Source organism: Malania oleifera, chromosome 3 (assembly GCF_029873635.1).
Source record: "Malania oleifera isolate guangnan ecotype guangnan chromosome 3, ASM2987363v1, whole genome shotgun sequence".
Taxonomy (NCBI): domain Eukaryota; kingdom Viridiplantae; phylum Streptophyta; class Magnoliopsida; order Santalales; family Ximeniaceae; genus Malania; species Malania oleifera.
Genome location: NC_080419.1, coordinates 68311949 through 68328411, shown reverse-complemented (window position 1 = coordinate 68328411; position 16463 = coordinate 68311949).

Here is a 16463-nt window from a genome sequence, read left to right as displayed (position 1 = left end):
AGTCTACCGAAGCAGATAGTGGGAAAAGTTGGTTTGAAATCCATCCCAAATCTAGGGTAAGGTATTTTATTCAGATTATGCCTTCCTTGTAGTTATAAGAAATGTTGTAGGTAAGAAAATACTGATATTTTTTTTTTGGAGGATATTGTTTTCAGGATGTTGAGCTAGGAACCATACGGGTATAGGGCCAGAATTTAGTAGGGGCTTTCCAGATTTAAGGTAAGGGAAATATGCTATGCTAGCAATTTTTAATATGTATACAGAAGATTATGAATGTGTATTTACAAGCATGTAGATTAGATTATTTTTTTAGAGAATTATGAAAATTATTTTTATAGCAGAATACAGAAATTGAGCATGAGCTTATGTTTATTCAAATGTGTGGCATGAGTTTATTACAGTACAATATATATTGATTTTACATTATTACAGATATTCAAATGATTGAGATTATTAGAAATGAATGAGACTTACAGTATTTTCCAGAAAAACATGATTTCTAAACCATAACACTTAAACAATTTATTCAGACGGATTATATAGTTATAGCATCAAGATGCTACAGCAAATTATACAAAGTATACAGATGTTATATACAGAGTATACAAATATTAAATACAGAGTATATAGATAATATATACAAAGTATACATATATTATATACAGAGTATATAGATATTTTATACAGATATTACTAATAGTACGGACAGAAAACACAGATGTTACAGACAGAAAATATATACATTTCAGTTAGATATCTCAAATAATACAGCTCAGAATTATAGTGTTATGGTTGTTTTTGAAATCATGTTAAAAGCAGCAAGATGAGTATATATTTATATATGTATACAGTATTACACGATATTAGATCCCTGTGGAAATTACAGACAGATATATTTATAGCAGAGCACGGTACCATTGCTAGTTTCAGACACGTGCAACCACATGACTTAGATAGCATGTGGATTCTGTCTAACCGTGCTAGAAGAGATTTGCAGTCTCCTCAGTATACTGGGTTGAGGTAGCCAGTTAGACGATGACAGAAGTTTGAGATAACCCGGAGTGATTGCAGTGGGCTAGGATCTTCATAGATCATTACAGATTGGCGGATGATAGAGATTGACTTACCTGGAGGGCTGACCAGAGTAAGTCCAGCCTACGGGCCGCACAACCCTATCATGAGGGGATATATCATGATATACAGATCCCAAGGTATAGCAGAAGTTCCTATGTACAGATATATCACACAACAGCAATTTATATTATTATATTAGCAGTACCTTTAGATAGCAAACTCAAATACATAATTATATTTTAAAGATTACATGATAGATATATATTCTGTACAGTTTATTAATTTCCTTATATTACAGTTTTAGTCTTATTTCAATATTTTAAATGATTAACTTAGTCGCAACACACTAGTAATAGCATATTTCCACTTACTGAGCGTTGTCTCATCCTAGTGACTTATTATTTTTCAGGAGACCCCGCTAAACAAGTAAATCAGGCTCGTGGTTAAAGATTGTCTTGAGCTGCCCTAGTGGGAAGGGTAGGTGTATTATTTTTTATGCCTGTGATTTGAGGTAGATTGTTTTGGGATGTTGTCACTGGGTATTTTGTGTTGTAAATATATTTCAGAGTTCTATAGTTTCCTGGTATTGTATTGCATATAGCAGTTCCCAATTTTGTGTACCGCTACTTAGTTATGTATGACAGACAGAGTTTCCTCAGTGCTCTTTGGGCCTGGGATGTTATTATCAGTATTTTAGACAGATGATATTTATTATATTAAAAAAAAAAAAGAAAAAGAAAAATGTTAAATAAATAGCAGGTTGTAACAGTTTGGTATTAGAGCCTAGATTGTTAGGTTCTGTAGACTCTAGAATGCAGTGGATACAATACCAGAATATAGGGAAAGAATTTGAGGATTTGTTCTGTGGTCTGAATACAAGATTTTCATGGTGGTTTCTGTGTTTTTCTTAGGGTGACGATTTCAGGAAAACCATAGTAAACTATCAATGAGTCATATGTTTAAGTTGCAGGATTGGGTTTTAGGGCAGGAGCAAGGGAAATAGTTGATAGTGAATTTGAGGTTTTAGTTTGATGGAGTAAAGTAGATCTGTATAGGATTTTAAAACAGTATTTTGTGTATTTTCAGGATTGATCCAGGTAGCAGTGGTATAGATGCTGGAGGTGACAGACCAGGACCCTCCAGTATAGGAGGTGGAGATACAGATGTTGTACTATGCAGTGTCACTCAGTAGGTGATGGTTGAGATGGCTAGGAGTGGGGGAGAGCGTAGCTGCACGATTGAGCAGTTTACACAGATGAGGCCTCCTTTTGCTAAAGGACCTAACCCAATTGTGGCTGAGAATTGGGTTTAGGATGTCGAGGAGATTTTAGAAGTACTTGCATGTACATATGAGCATAAAATGGCATTTGCGACGTTTAAATTGATAGGAGAGGCAAAGCATTGGTGGAGATCAGCGCATATGATTGAGGAGCAGAGGCCGGATCTAGTGCCAGTTTTGTGGAGTTGGTTCAAAGAATTGTTCTTCGAGCAATATGTCCCTACTATCGTTCGGAGCGCAAAGGCAGTGGAATTTTTGCATTTGTCTAAGGAGTTGATAATGGTGACACAGTATGCTGCATGATTTCTTGAGTTATACCATTTCACCCCACATTTAGCACCAGATGAAGAGAAAAAGGTCAGGAAGTTTAAAGAGGGATTGAAGTAAAGTTTATTTGAGCAAGTTATCGGCTTTCGAGCTTAGACGTTTGTAGAGGTGGTGGATAGAGCTGCTGTTATTAAGAGGGATTAACATGAAATAAAAACCCTAACCTCAATTTTGCGGTCCCACAAATAATGTTCCAAATCAATATTTTGACTTAAATACAAGCAAGTTCAACATACAATACAACAATTTCTACTTCCAACTAAAATCTAGGGTTTCAAATAAATATAATATGAGGAAAATATACCTCATCTTCGTTGCTTAAATACTAATCTCCCAACGTTCACAAGCCTACTCAACGTTCACCAAGTAGCTGTATGTATGTGGCAAGGTTCCAAACGGTCACCTATAATCTCCATTGTGCGTCGACTGCTGCTGCTTGGCTCTCTGTCATCTTCTTCTTGGGTCTCTTAGGTTCATGCGTCAGCAGAGGGGAAGAAGAACACATGTTTAAGGCAGCCAAGAGAAATGTTGGATGAACCAATGTTTATTATCTGGAGCAGCAAAAAACAATATATATATATATATATATATATCGATTTATGTGTCAAACTTGTATGTATTTGCATGAAATTAATTAAATTCAAAATAGATAAGTCGGCTTCAAATTATTAAAAAAAAATTGTGAAAAGTCGATTTCATGTCAAAAAAATATTTGATAACATCAAATGTTTTAGATTAAACCTTAAAATTTAATTTAAATACAAATACTATTTAATTAAAATATAATATAAGTTATGCATAATAAACATCCATTGTATACACAAGAAAATTTAAGTATATATACCATCAGTAAAAGTAGGATAGAATGTATTCATTAAATAATAAATTACACAGAAGTGTAAATCAAAATATTATTAAAATCCAACTACCGAAGTTAACAATAAGAAAAGGTTAGCAAGGAGGCTACTTTTGCCGAAACTAAAGATGTAGCGGAAGAATCGTTGATACTAATGGTGCATAGCTCAACTCAGGACCAAAGTGTTTGGTATCTCGACTTTGGAGCTAGCAACCATATGACTGGTAGAAAGAACCTATTCATTGAACTTGATGAGAAAGTTTAGAGGGAGATCGCTTTTGGCAATTACTCTAAAGTCCCAGTCTAAGGGAGAGGAGATGTTCTGATCAAGCGGAAGACTAGAGATCACGCTTACATCTCCAATGTCTATTATATGCCAGACATGAAGACCAATATCTTGAGTCTCAGACAGCTTATGGAGAAAGGCTACTGAATTAGCCTTAGCGATAAGTATATGGTGATATTAAATGCTCGAGGTAAGCTCATCACTCAAGTCACTATGGCTAAGAATCAGATGTTCTCTCTTACTATCCAAGATGTCTAAGAGCCATCATCAACAACAAAGATTGGTTGTGGCATCTGAAGTTTGGACACTTCAACTTTGAGAGCTTGAGGTAGTTGGGAAGCAAGAAGATGGTGAATGGCTTACCCAACATCCAACATCCAAATGAGATATGTGAAAGTTGTGTTCTAAGCAACCAACACATAAACAACTTTGGAAAGCAAGCTGACTAGAGATCTACCATGTCGCTCCAATTAGTACACACAGACGTGTGTGGTCCATTGAAGTCATTTTCAAATGGACAAAACAAATACTTCCTCACCTTTACTGATGATTACAATAGGAAGACTTGAGTTTACTTTCTAAAAAAGAAGTCATAAGTTTTTGACAAATTCAAAGAGTTCAAAACTCTCGCGGAGACAAAGAGTGGCTATTACATCAAGTCACTCTAATTAAACCCAGGAGGAGAGTATAAGGAAGAAACTTTCCAAAAATTCCTTAGGCAACAAGGGATTCAAAACCAATTCACACTGACCTATACTCTCTAGTTGAACAATGTAGTTATGAGGAAGAACTGCATGATCCTTAACATGGCCATGAGCATGTGAAGCAGTGTTATATGCAGTCTATCTGCACAACAGGTGTCTTACAAAGAGTCTTGATACAAGGACACCACATGAGGCATGGAGTACTCACAAGCCTAGTGTGATTCATCTTCGAGTGTTTGGCTCCATAACCTATACCAAGATCCCAGAGGCAAGAAGGACAAAGTTGGAAGACAAATGAGAGAAGTGTATCCTTATTGGATACGACAACAACACCATGGGATATTGACTCTACAATCCCATGAAGGTGTTTTTTAGAACTTGAATCTTCACTTAGTGAATACATATCAAAGTTAATTAGGATTAAAAAGTAGATGAACTTTGAACTAGAAATCCTCTTTTGATTGACCAAATATATATCACACACAAACTATCAAAACTTTGGGTGTTACCAAAAGCTGACGCGTGTATTGGCATTGCGTTTATATCCCAGTTTAATAAGTGTTCTAGAGATAAATTCATTTTTCATAGGAAGCAACACCACTTCAGACACTCATATAGGTAGGTTTATCAAAGGTACCCCTATAATTAAAGTACCTCATAGAATCTGTTATAATTCTACTAAGAGCTTAAGCTCAACCTTCACTTTTTTTCACATTATAGGTACAGAGCAATATTTTCCTTAGGATGGTTTATGTGACACATATACATTAATTTTAGTGCTGCTAGTAAATACATAAGATGTACTTTGCTCATTGAACTGAAGAGCTTGAAAATTTCAAGTGTTGAGTCGATTTTCCATCATTGGTGACTATGGGTTATGGATTAACTCCCATCCCCTTTGATGTTTTCCAGTCCATGTCTCTTGCAAGTCCTTTTGTTAATGGAAAAGCCAAATTTTGGCTTAATCTTACAAAAATCTATGGTAATTACACCATCAGTAATTAACTGTTTTACATAACTATGTTTTAAGCCAATATGTCTAGATGTACCATTATATATATTACTATATGCTCGTGATAAAGTTGTCTCACTATTACAATTCAAAGATATAGATGGCATAGGCTTTGGCCAAATTGGAATTTCTAATAGAAAATTTTTAAGCCATTCTGCCTCTTTGCTACAAGAAGCTAAAGCCACAAATTCTAATGCCATAATGGAATCTGTTATAAGGCTTTACTTCTTTGAACCCTAGGAGATAGCTCCTCCACCAAGGGTGAATATCCACCCACTAGTTGATGTATGATCATTACGATCAGTGATCCAACTGGCATCTGTGAATCCTTCTAAAACAATGGGATATCTTTCATAATGTATGCCATAATCCATAGTATTTTTCAAGTACTTTAACACTTTATATATAGCATGCCAATGAATATTATTAGGATTACTAGTATATCTACTAAGTTTACCTATAACAAATGCAATATCAGGTCTACTAAAAGTCATAGCACACATCAAGCAACCAATAACTCTAGCATATTCTAACTTATTTATTGCCCTACTAGTGTTAGGATATAATTTCAAATTTGCATCAGAAGGTGTGCTAATACATTTGCAGTCATAGTGATTAAACTTTTTCAGTATCTTTTCAATATAGTGTGATTGGGTGAGAATCAATTTATCATTGTTGCTAATTATTCTAATACCTAGAATCACATCTACATTACCCATATTTTTCATATCAAAATTAGAGGACAATAATTACTTAGCACTTTCAACACTTTCTGTAACGTCTTGCTTATTTTACCATATTTTTTTTCCCTAATAACATTTAATATAATAATCTTGATATCATGTTCAGCTGATAAAACATTATCAAGTTGGACCCATGGGTACCAGGGATATACCTGAATTAGAACTCTGACACCTAAGCAGCGAAAAACATAAAATCATATACATATCAAATCATTCAACCAACAAAATACCAGAGTTTTACTAAAACTGTTATATACATATACACATCCCAAAAAGACCAAAAAGTGTCCTAGGGTCACAACCCAAAAATCCATCAAACCCTAGCATAACGACTTACCCTTCTGACAGGGTAGAATAGTCGACCTCTAACGCTGCAAAACTCTATCCGCTTTTCTAAATGGGGCTTTTGAAATGTTTATATAGTTGGGGTAAGACACCTCTCAGTAAGGGATATAAACTAATATCAGTGTATGGCAACATGAGAATTTTTGTATTATACAAATAACAGTACATAAATCATATTTGACCAAATTGTCTGTATCATATTTGGATAATACATAATGTATCATAACATGGTATAACATACTAAGTTTCTATACATGAAATTATCACATATAATTGTACATGAAATAACACTCTGGATGGATAGTTGGCTGGTGTCATGTCTTACCCCCACATGACTAGGTTGTGCGGCCCGCAGGCAAGACCTAGCAATGGCTGGCCGACCACGCTAGATCAACATAAGTCTGTAAGTACAATGGTTCTGCCCCTCTTGGTCCGAATGCTAGAGGGACGCTTACACTACCATAAAACCACATCGACTACCGATCTCCCATAGTCCTTTACGACATGCGGTAGCACTAACATAAACATGATCGTGATCATATAGCTACGGTACTATGCTTCGTGAAAGCCTAAACCAAGCCATCCGGGTTCTAATAACATATAGTAAATCTCAAATAGTGATACATAGCTGTTTCACAATAATATTTGTCAAAATAATATTTTCATGAATTTTTGCATATCATCAAGATTGTAGAAAAAAAAGTGTATAAAATGTTGCATAACATAAAACTCTTCAAGGCACGTTAAAATATCGCTTTCCTTAAGGCATATTTGCCCTCACCAGATCGGTGTGTATTGAGTTAGAAAATACATTTCCAGGATGCAATGAACCCTAGAATATAATCTGATATCAGTTTGCATTATACACAAATGAAAAATTAATCACAAACACCCTTAAAGTAATATGAACAAATTTCTAGAATTTTATTTCTGCAGAAAACAAAATCCAGGATTGAAGAAAATATAATTTGTGAAAACCTTGTGAGAGAAAGAGAAAGATAGAATAATTGAATATTTCTATATATTCATGGAGTAAATTCTATCTTTAAATAGACAGAATTATACATTTTTTGAAAGGTTACATCTGTTCAAATTTGTTTCATTAATAGGCATTTGTGAAGCAGATTTCTAAAGTCAACTAGGTGTCGACCTGGTCACACCCTAGTCAAGCCTCGACACAGTCTGTGTAATAATGCAAAAAATTTCTATAGGACTCGTCAACGAACACAGAGGATTTGTCGACGAGGGCTCTTCAGGATCTCGTAGACAAAGTCTAGTTTCGTCGACGAGAAGATACCGAGAGAGGGTTTAAGGCAGACTGAAACTCGTCGACGAGGGTGCAGGTTCGTCGATGAAATTTTTACAGGACTCGTCGACTAGGTGACGTGTCTCGTCTATGAATCCAGCCCTATAAATAGCTGAAACTCAGATTTTTAATCAAATCTTTAGCGCAGAAACCCTCATCTCTCTCTCATGACCTCTTCCCCTACTCTCTTCTATCCTGGCCCCATTTCTCACCAGATTGAAGATATGAGGGCACCACGACGTTCCTGGCGAAGTTCTATGCAAGTCTGCCAGAGCAAATCGAGGGGAAAGTTAGTTTGAAATTCATCCCAAATCCAGGGTAAGGTATTTTATTCAGATTATGCCTTCCTTGTAGTTATAAGAAATGTTGTAGGTAAGAAAATACTGATATTTTGTTCTAAAGGATATTGTTTTCAGGATGTTGAGTTAGGAATCCTGCGGGTATAAGGCTAGAATTTAGTAGGGGCTTTCCAGATTTAAGGTAAGGGAAATATGCTATGCTAGCAATTTTTAATATGTATATAGAAGATTATGAATGTGTATTTACAAGCATGTAGATTAGATTATTTTTTCAGAGAACTATGAAAATTATTTTTATAGCAGAATACAGAAATTGAGCATAAGATTATGTTTATTCAAATGTGTGGCATGAGTTTATTACAGTACAATATATATATATATATATATATATATATATTATATTACAAATATTCAGATGTTTCAGATTATTATAAATGAATGAGACTTACAGTATTTTCTGGAAAAACATGATTTCTAAACCATAACACTCAAACAGTTTATTCAGACAGATTATACAGTTATAGCATCAAGATGCTACAACATATTATACAGAGTATGCCTATGTTATATATAGAGTATACAGATATTAAATATAAAGTATAAAGATATTATATACAGAGTATATAGATATTATATACAAATATTTTATACAGATATTACAGATAGTACAGATAGAAAACATAGATGTTATAGACAGACAATATATACATTTCAGTTAGATATATCAGATAATACAACTACGAATTATAGTGTTAGGGTTGTTTTTGAAATCATGTTAAAAGGAGCAAGATGAGTATATATTTATATATGTATACAGTATTACACGATACCAGATCCCTTTGGATTTTACAGACAGATATATTTACAGCAAAGCATGGTACCATTGCTAGTTTCAAACACATGCAACCACATGACTCAAATAGCATGTAGATTTCGTCTAACCATGCTAGGAGAGATTTGCAGTTTCCCTAATATGCTGGGTTGAGGTAGCCAGTTAGACAATGACAGAAGTTTGAGATAGCTCGGAGTGATTGCAGTGGGCTAGGATCTTCATAGATCATTATAGATTGGCGGATGATAGAGATTGACTTACCTAGAGGGCCGACTAGAGTAAGTCTAGCCTACGGGCTGCACAACCCTATCATGAGAGGATATATCATGATATAAAGATCCCAGGGTATAGCAGAAGTTCCTATGTAGAAATATATCACACAGCAGCAGTTTATACTATTATATTAGCAATACCTTCAGATAGCAAACTCAGATACACAGTTATATTTAAAGATTATACGATAGATATATATTCTGTATAGTTTATCAATTTTCTCATATTACAGTATGAGTATTATTTCAATATTTTAAATGATTAACTCAGCTGCCACACACTAGTAACAGCACCCTCACACACTAAAACACACACTAACTCATGACCTTAGAGACAACAATTGCCGTTTTTTTTTTTTTGTGATTATCTTGATTTTGATTTTTAGAGTATAGAAATAGTCTTATGGCATTCAATTATGTTATTTGTAATTTAGATGATAATTATTATCTCATAGTTAGACTCGATTTGATGTTTTATTGAAGCCACCATCTCGGTTTGACGTTCAAACTTTGCGAAAGTAGCAATCACAATTTCTTCCTCATTCTTTGAAAAAATTTGAACTTATGGCGTCATACTCTATCCTTCAACATCACTCAAGATAACTAGTTTTTATGCATTGTATAGTGAAAATCACAAAACCCAAGCTAAAACCCATGAAAAAGCCACCACCACAAATCAAAGTTACACAATAGTCCTAGATCAAAACCCTTGGCAAGGAGAAAGAGTTGTAAGGAATTATTTCTACACACTAAATTTGGAATCTCCCAATTGTAGGATGCCACATTAACTGTAACAACCCCGACCTGCCACATAGGCCTGAAGTGCTACTTTAGTGTCGTTAGTGTACCTGATACAATATTCATCAAATATAAAATACATATACGCAGCAGAAATAAAATATAAAGTCTTCAAATTACATTACCAGATTTATAACTATCTTTATACCCAAATATATCCATTTCCACATAACTACATCCCATAAAACTAAATAAAAAAAAATCTCTATCTACACACTAACTACTTGAATTTACACCTCTAGTCCGACTCCTCTAGCCCGCTAGACCCGATCTCTAGGATTTCCTGAAAAAATAGTTTGTAAAGTAGAGGTGAGGCACAACTCAGTAAGGGAAATACTAAGTTAATGTCAGTGTATGACCAGCACGCATTTAGTGTACAGATAATAACCAGTTCACTAAGAAGATAAACACATTTATAAAAACATTCTTATTTTACACTCACACACACAATTAGCTAAGGATAGGGAAGATTACCCGCCCATACAAGTAACTTCCCTCTGCTCTAGTATCATTACTGCTATTAGGGCACTGATCTTTCTTAGTAAGCCCTCGAAGTTATCTTATTAAATAACCGTATTCACATAAATTAACAGATATGCATATAAGACACTCCTTGTGACAAACACGCCATTTACTTCCCCATGGCATGGGTTGTGTGGTCCGAAGGCTGGACTATTGTATTAGGGGATCCACCCAGACAATAGTCATCTGTACTCTTCGCTAACATACTCCGCGGGTCTATGTAGCTCCAACTGCTGGTCCTATTGCCCTCACCCAGGGGGGTGCATTCACCTTATGTAGGAAAATTAGATAAGGTGACCCTACACCTCTCAGCATAGGTGTGGGCGCACAAGACCACATAACAAATCTCTAGCAACGATACCGTGCTCATAATACTATGGTCCCCAGGGTTTCTAAAGCATATCATGCAATTTAGATAATAGAAAATACCTTTTAAAATATTAATTCACACATATTCCTTGTTATTCCAAAACTTGGCCCCCGGCCACAAAATACAACCTGGCTCAAAGACGTTTAAACAAAACCTTGACCCTTGGCCATCAAATCAAAGTCCTGCATTTTTTACAAGCAATTCCAGAAGAGTCGGTAGCCACCCACATAGAGGTTTTGTCCCAAGTTTATTAACTACCCTCACTTATGGCAGAAGAATATCATGGTTACAATACTACCTTTGGGAAATTACAATAATCAAAAAAAGGTTTCCCAAAGACTATCCACAACTAAAACTATACACCACTAACCACACAACCTACTCTAATCCCTCTATATACCATCATACCCTTACCCGTCTAGCACTAGCCCTCGCTGAAGAGCTGCAGGTACTGCTAGCATATTTCCATTTCTAACTCCCAAGAAGCCTCTTCAATTGTATGATTTCGCCACAACACCTTCATTAATGGTATATTCTTAGTACGCAGTTTCTGTATTTTTCGATCCAAAATCTAAACTGGTACCTCCTCGTATGTCAGAGTATCCTCGATCTCCAACGATTCAAAATTGATCACATGTGAGGGGTCTAGAACGTACCTTTTCAACATGGACACGTGAAACATGTCAAGTATCCTGGATAGCGCTAAGGGTAGTGCTATCATGTACCCTGCCGAACCAATCCTCTCCAAAATCTCGAACAACCCAATGTATCTAGGTCTCAGCTTGCCCTTCTTTCTATACCCCATCACCCCCTTCATTGGAGCAATCCTCAAGAATACCATATCACCTACTTCGAATTCTAGCTCCCGTCGGCGAGTATCCGCATGACTCTTCTACCAACTTTGGGTTGCCTTGATCCTTTCCTTGATAAGTTTGACCTTTGTAGAGGCCTGCTGAACAAGTTCTGGGCCAATGAGCACTCGATTTGAACCTACTTAACCTATTTGAGAAATTGTGTTGAAATCAAATTGACCTAATTATAGTTAAACAAATCAATACACATTAAACCTCAATTTGATTTTGGATCACTAGATTCAACTCAATGTTGACACCTAATGTTGAATTTTTTTTAAAAAAAAATTTTCTTTGGCTACAATGTGTTTTGTTAATATGAAGACAAGCTTGTTAGATAGCGTGAAATAGGACATCCTTCTATTTGGTGGTGTAATAAGGAAGGCTCAAGATGCCCAAGTGTTCATTGCTCAGGTTTTCAAAATGAAAACTTCATGTTTGAATAAAATTAGAAGTACTTACAAAGATTTTGACCTAAGTTGTTTTGACATTTTCTTGGCTTTAAGTCCTTTCAATGCTGCTCTTCAATCTCTTAGACTTCTTTTGGAGCTTTCATTTATAGATCTTTGATATTCTCAGGAACCTCTCTTTGTTCCTTGATCCTTGTAAGCTTTCATATCAGGGTATATGTATTTTGAGAAATTCATCTTCACTTGTAATCATATCACTTGAAAATATATTAAATAAATTTTACTTTGTTATCATCAAAACCAAGAGTTTGTAAGCCTAATTAGGCCAACAATCTATGAACACAATAAAAAATTGGTCTAAGTACTCGTGGAATACCCTGTTCATCAGATCCATAAATACCGCTAGAGCATTCGTCAACCCGAATGACATAACCAAGAACTCGTAATGGTCGTATCGAGTCCGAAAAGTAGTCTTCGATACATCATCTGATCTAACATTCACCTAATGATATCTAGATCGCAGATTAATTTTAGAGAAAATCTGCGTACCCTGAAGCTGGTCAAATAGGTCATCAATTCGGGGTAATGGATACTTGTTCTTCACCGTTACCTTATTAATCTCTCGGTAGTCAATGCACATCCTCATCGACCCATCCTTCTTCTTCACAAACAACGTCGGTGCACCCCAGAGCGATACACTCGGTTTGATAAACCCCCTATCTAGAAGCTCCTGTAGTTGCTCCTTTAACTCTTTTAATTTAGCTGGAACCATTCTATATAGGGCTTTGGAGATTGGTGCTATCTCTGGGATCAGATCAATTGCAAATTCCACCTCCAGATCAGGAGGCAACCCCGACAAATTCTCTGGAAAAACATTAGAGAACTACCTTATCACTGGGATATCTTCCAACTTGAGTTCCTTCTTTGGCACTTCCTACACCATTGCAAGGTAACCCTAGCATCGCCCCAAAAGTAACCTCTTTGCCTGGATAGCCAAAAGGATCTGTGGTGTCGAACGCACACACGACCCAACAAATACAAACTCCTGCTCCCCAGGAGGTCTGAATACCACCTCCTTCCTGTGACAGTCAATGATCGCGTAGCTAGATGCTAGCCAGTCCATACCCAGATAATGTCAAAACCATGCATATCAAGGACTTTCAAACTAGCAGGCAGCACTCTCTCCTGAATCTCAACTGGATAATCCCTGATCACCTTACTACATACTAGCACTAACCCTGTCGGTGTGCCCACTACTTACTCTGTCTCTAACAATTGAGCCCCTAACCCACATAGTTTAACAAATCCCCAAGACACAAACGAGTGGGTTGCACCTGAATCAAATAATACAACAACACTATCTGACGATATTTAAATAGGATATAACCTGACTTAGAAATTTCACATTTAACATAATTAATGCAAATATGGAAAAATGGAATTGATATAATATATAGATTTTAATTTAATAATTCATATTCCAATTTTATAACAAAACCATTAAGGTAAAAATCTCCTTCCTAACATTAAGTTCACACCCATACCCACTTATACTAACATTCCAACCTAAATTTTTTGAGTTCAAGTCCCCCAACCTAGAAGTGAAACCATCGATGGATTTACCATGGTTTTCTGAAACTCGCGACTGATTCAAAATATCAATAAAGTCCGCCAATAGATTTCTACCTCCAAGCTTCCAGACTAAAAACCATCTTAACCTACCCACTCCTATCCCTATCTTATCTTAATCTATACTCTGGTAATTATCAATCCTCAAAGTCTGCAGAACCTAGCAAACTTAGGCTCTGATACCACCTGTAACAACCCCGACCTACCACGTGGGCCCGGAGTGCTACTTTAGTGACGTCAGTCCTGATACTTTATTCATCAAATATAAAACACACATACGCAGCAGAAATAAAATATAAAATCCTCAAATTACTTTTCCAGAGTTCTAACTATCTTTATACCCAAATATATCCATTTCCACATAACTACATCCCAAAAAACTAAACAAAAATAAAATCTCTATCTGCACACTACCTACATGAATTTACACCTGTAGCCCCACTTCTCTAGCCCTCTAGACCCGATCTCTAGGATTTCCTGAAAAGATAGTTTGTAAAGTAGGGGTGAGACACAACTCAGTAAGGGAAAGACTAAGTTAATGTCAGTGTATGGCCAGCATGCATTTAGTGTACAAAAAATAACCAGTTCACTAAGTAGATAAACACATTTATGAAAACATTCTTATTTTACACTCACACACACAATTAGTCGAGAATAGGGAAGATTACCCGCCCATACAAGTAGCTTCCCTTTGCTCTAATACCATTACTGCTATCAAGAAACTCACCTTTCTCAGTAAGCCCTCGAAGTTATCTTATAAATTAACCGTATTCACATAAATTAACAAATATGCATATAAGACACTACCTATGACAAACACGCCATTTACTTCCCCATGGCATGAGTTGTGCGGCCTAAAGGCTGCACTATTGTCCTAGGCGATCCACTTAGACAATAGTCATGTACTCTCTACTAACATACTCTGCAGGTCTATGCAACTCCAACTGCTGGTCTGATTGCCCTCACCTAGAGGGGTGCATTCACCTCACGTAGGCAAATCGAAGAAGGCCACTCTACACCTCTCAGCACAGGTTTGGGCGCACACGACCACATAACAAATCTCTAGTAATGGTACCATGCTCACAATACACTGGTCCTAGGGTTCCTAAAGCATATCATGCAATTTATATAATAGAAAATACCATTTAAAATATTAAATCACATATATTCCCTATTATTCCAAAACCTAGCCCCCAGCCACAAAATACAACTTGGCTCAAAGCCGTTTAAACAAAACCCTGGCCCTCAGCCATCAAGTCAGAGTCCTGCATTTTTCACAAGCAGTTCCAATATTTCTCAAACAATCTAGTATTTCAAAATCCTAAATCCAGATATACAATATTCCATACAAATGAAATCATCCACCACACAATTTTTCCACATTTTAACATATCCATATAAAAAAACAAGCTTTCCACTGTTCATTTTATTCAAAAAATACCATACCATATATCCTAGGTTTGTAAAATCCATTTCGAACGGCTGGTTTTCAAAATAACCTTTAAATTCCCAAATAAATAAATATATTTATATAAACATAACAATTAAATGGATTCCAATTTCATAAAATTTATGACTTAACTTAATTCCCTTACCTGATTCCTAAAAAGCCCGCTAACACCCCGACCTATGCCCCACGATGTTCAAAAACCCCTGAAATCCTGAAAATCAAACTTTAATACATTACTCATCATAATCCCTAGAGTAACTTCCCCTAAAATTTCCTAAGGTTCTGAATACCTTAAATAGCCTAATAAAGCCTAAATTATTAAACTTACCCCCGATTTAGGATTGGTACCTTGAAGCTCCAATTCGAAAACTCGCTTCGGCTAGATTGTAGAGAATCTCCCCACGAGTCTCCTGACAATTTCCGTTTGTTAATTGGGCTTATAGTTTAAGAGAAATTGAGGTAAGTTTGAGAATTGACCTTACCCTAGGAGATATGCCTATGCCGCTCCCACGACAGATCCGCTCCTATAGAAGTGTCGGTGTCAGCGAGTAGAGCCCAACAATATTTTTGGATTTTCAATCGGCCGAATAACAGAAACGAGATGGAGGAGAGTGGGAGAGAGGGGACAAAGGGAACGGAGGACACCTCTACTTCTCCTTCCTCAGAAAAGTAAATTCCTTCCTGAAGTGAGAGGCTTCAGGAAGTTTATATAATATATATTTTATTATATTATTATATTATATTATTTAATTAATAATAATTATTTAAATATATAAATAATTTATTTTTTAAAATAAATTTAAATTTTAATTAATTTTTTTAATTTAATTAATTTATTTATTTATTTATTTTTAGGATCACTACATTAACACTTGGACTCGAATAAGTTTAAGAGATGTGGATTGGTCTATGCCCTAATAATGTGAGTCTCATAACACTTAGTGGGTCCAAAAATATTATGTAAGATCTTGTTGGTGGATATTAAATCCTAAATGGAGGAATCATTCCTTAGAAATTTGTTTCCCTTGATAATATGTCACAAATTTATGTAGTTATTGTTGTTGAAACACAAACTCAACCCTTCACCCTCACCTCTTT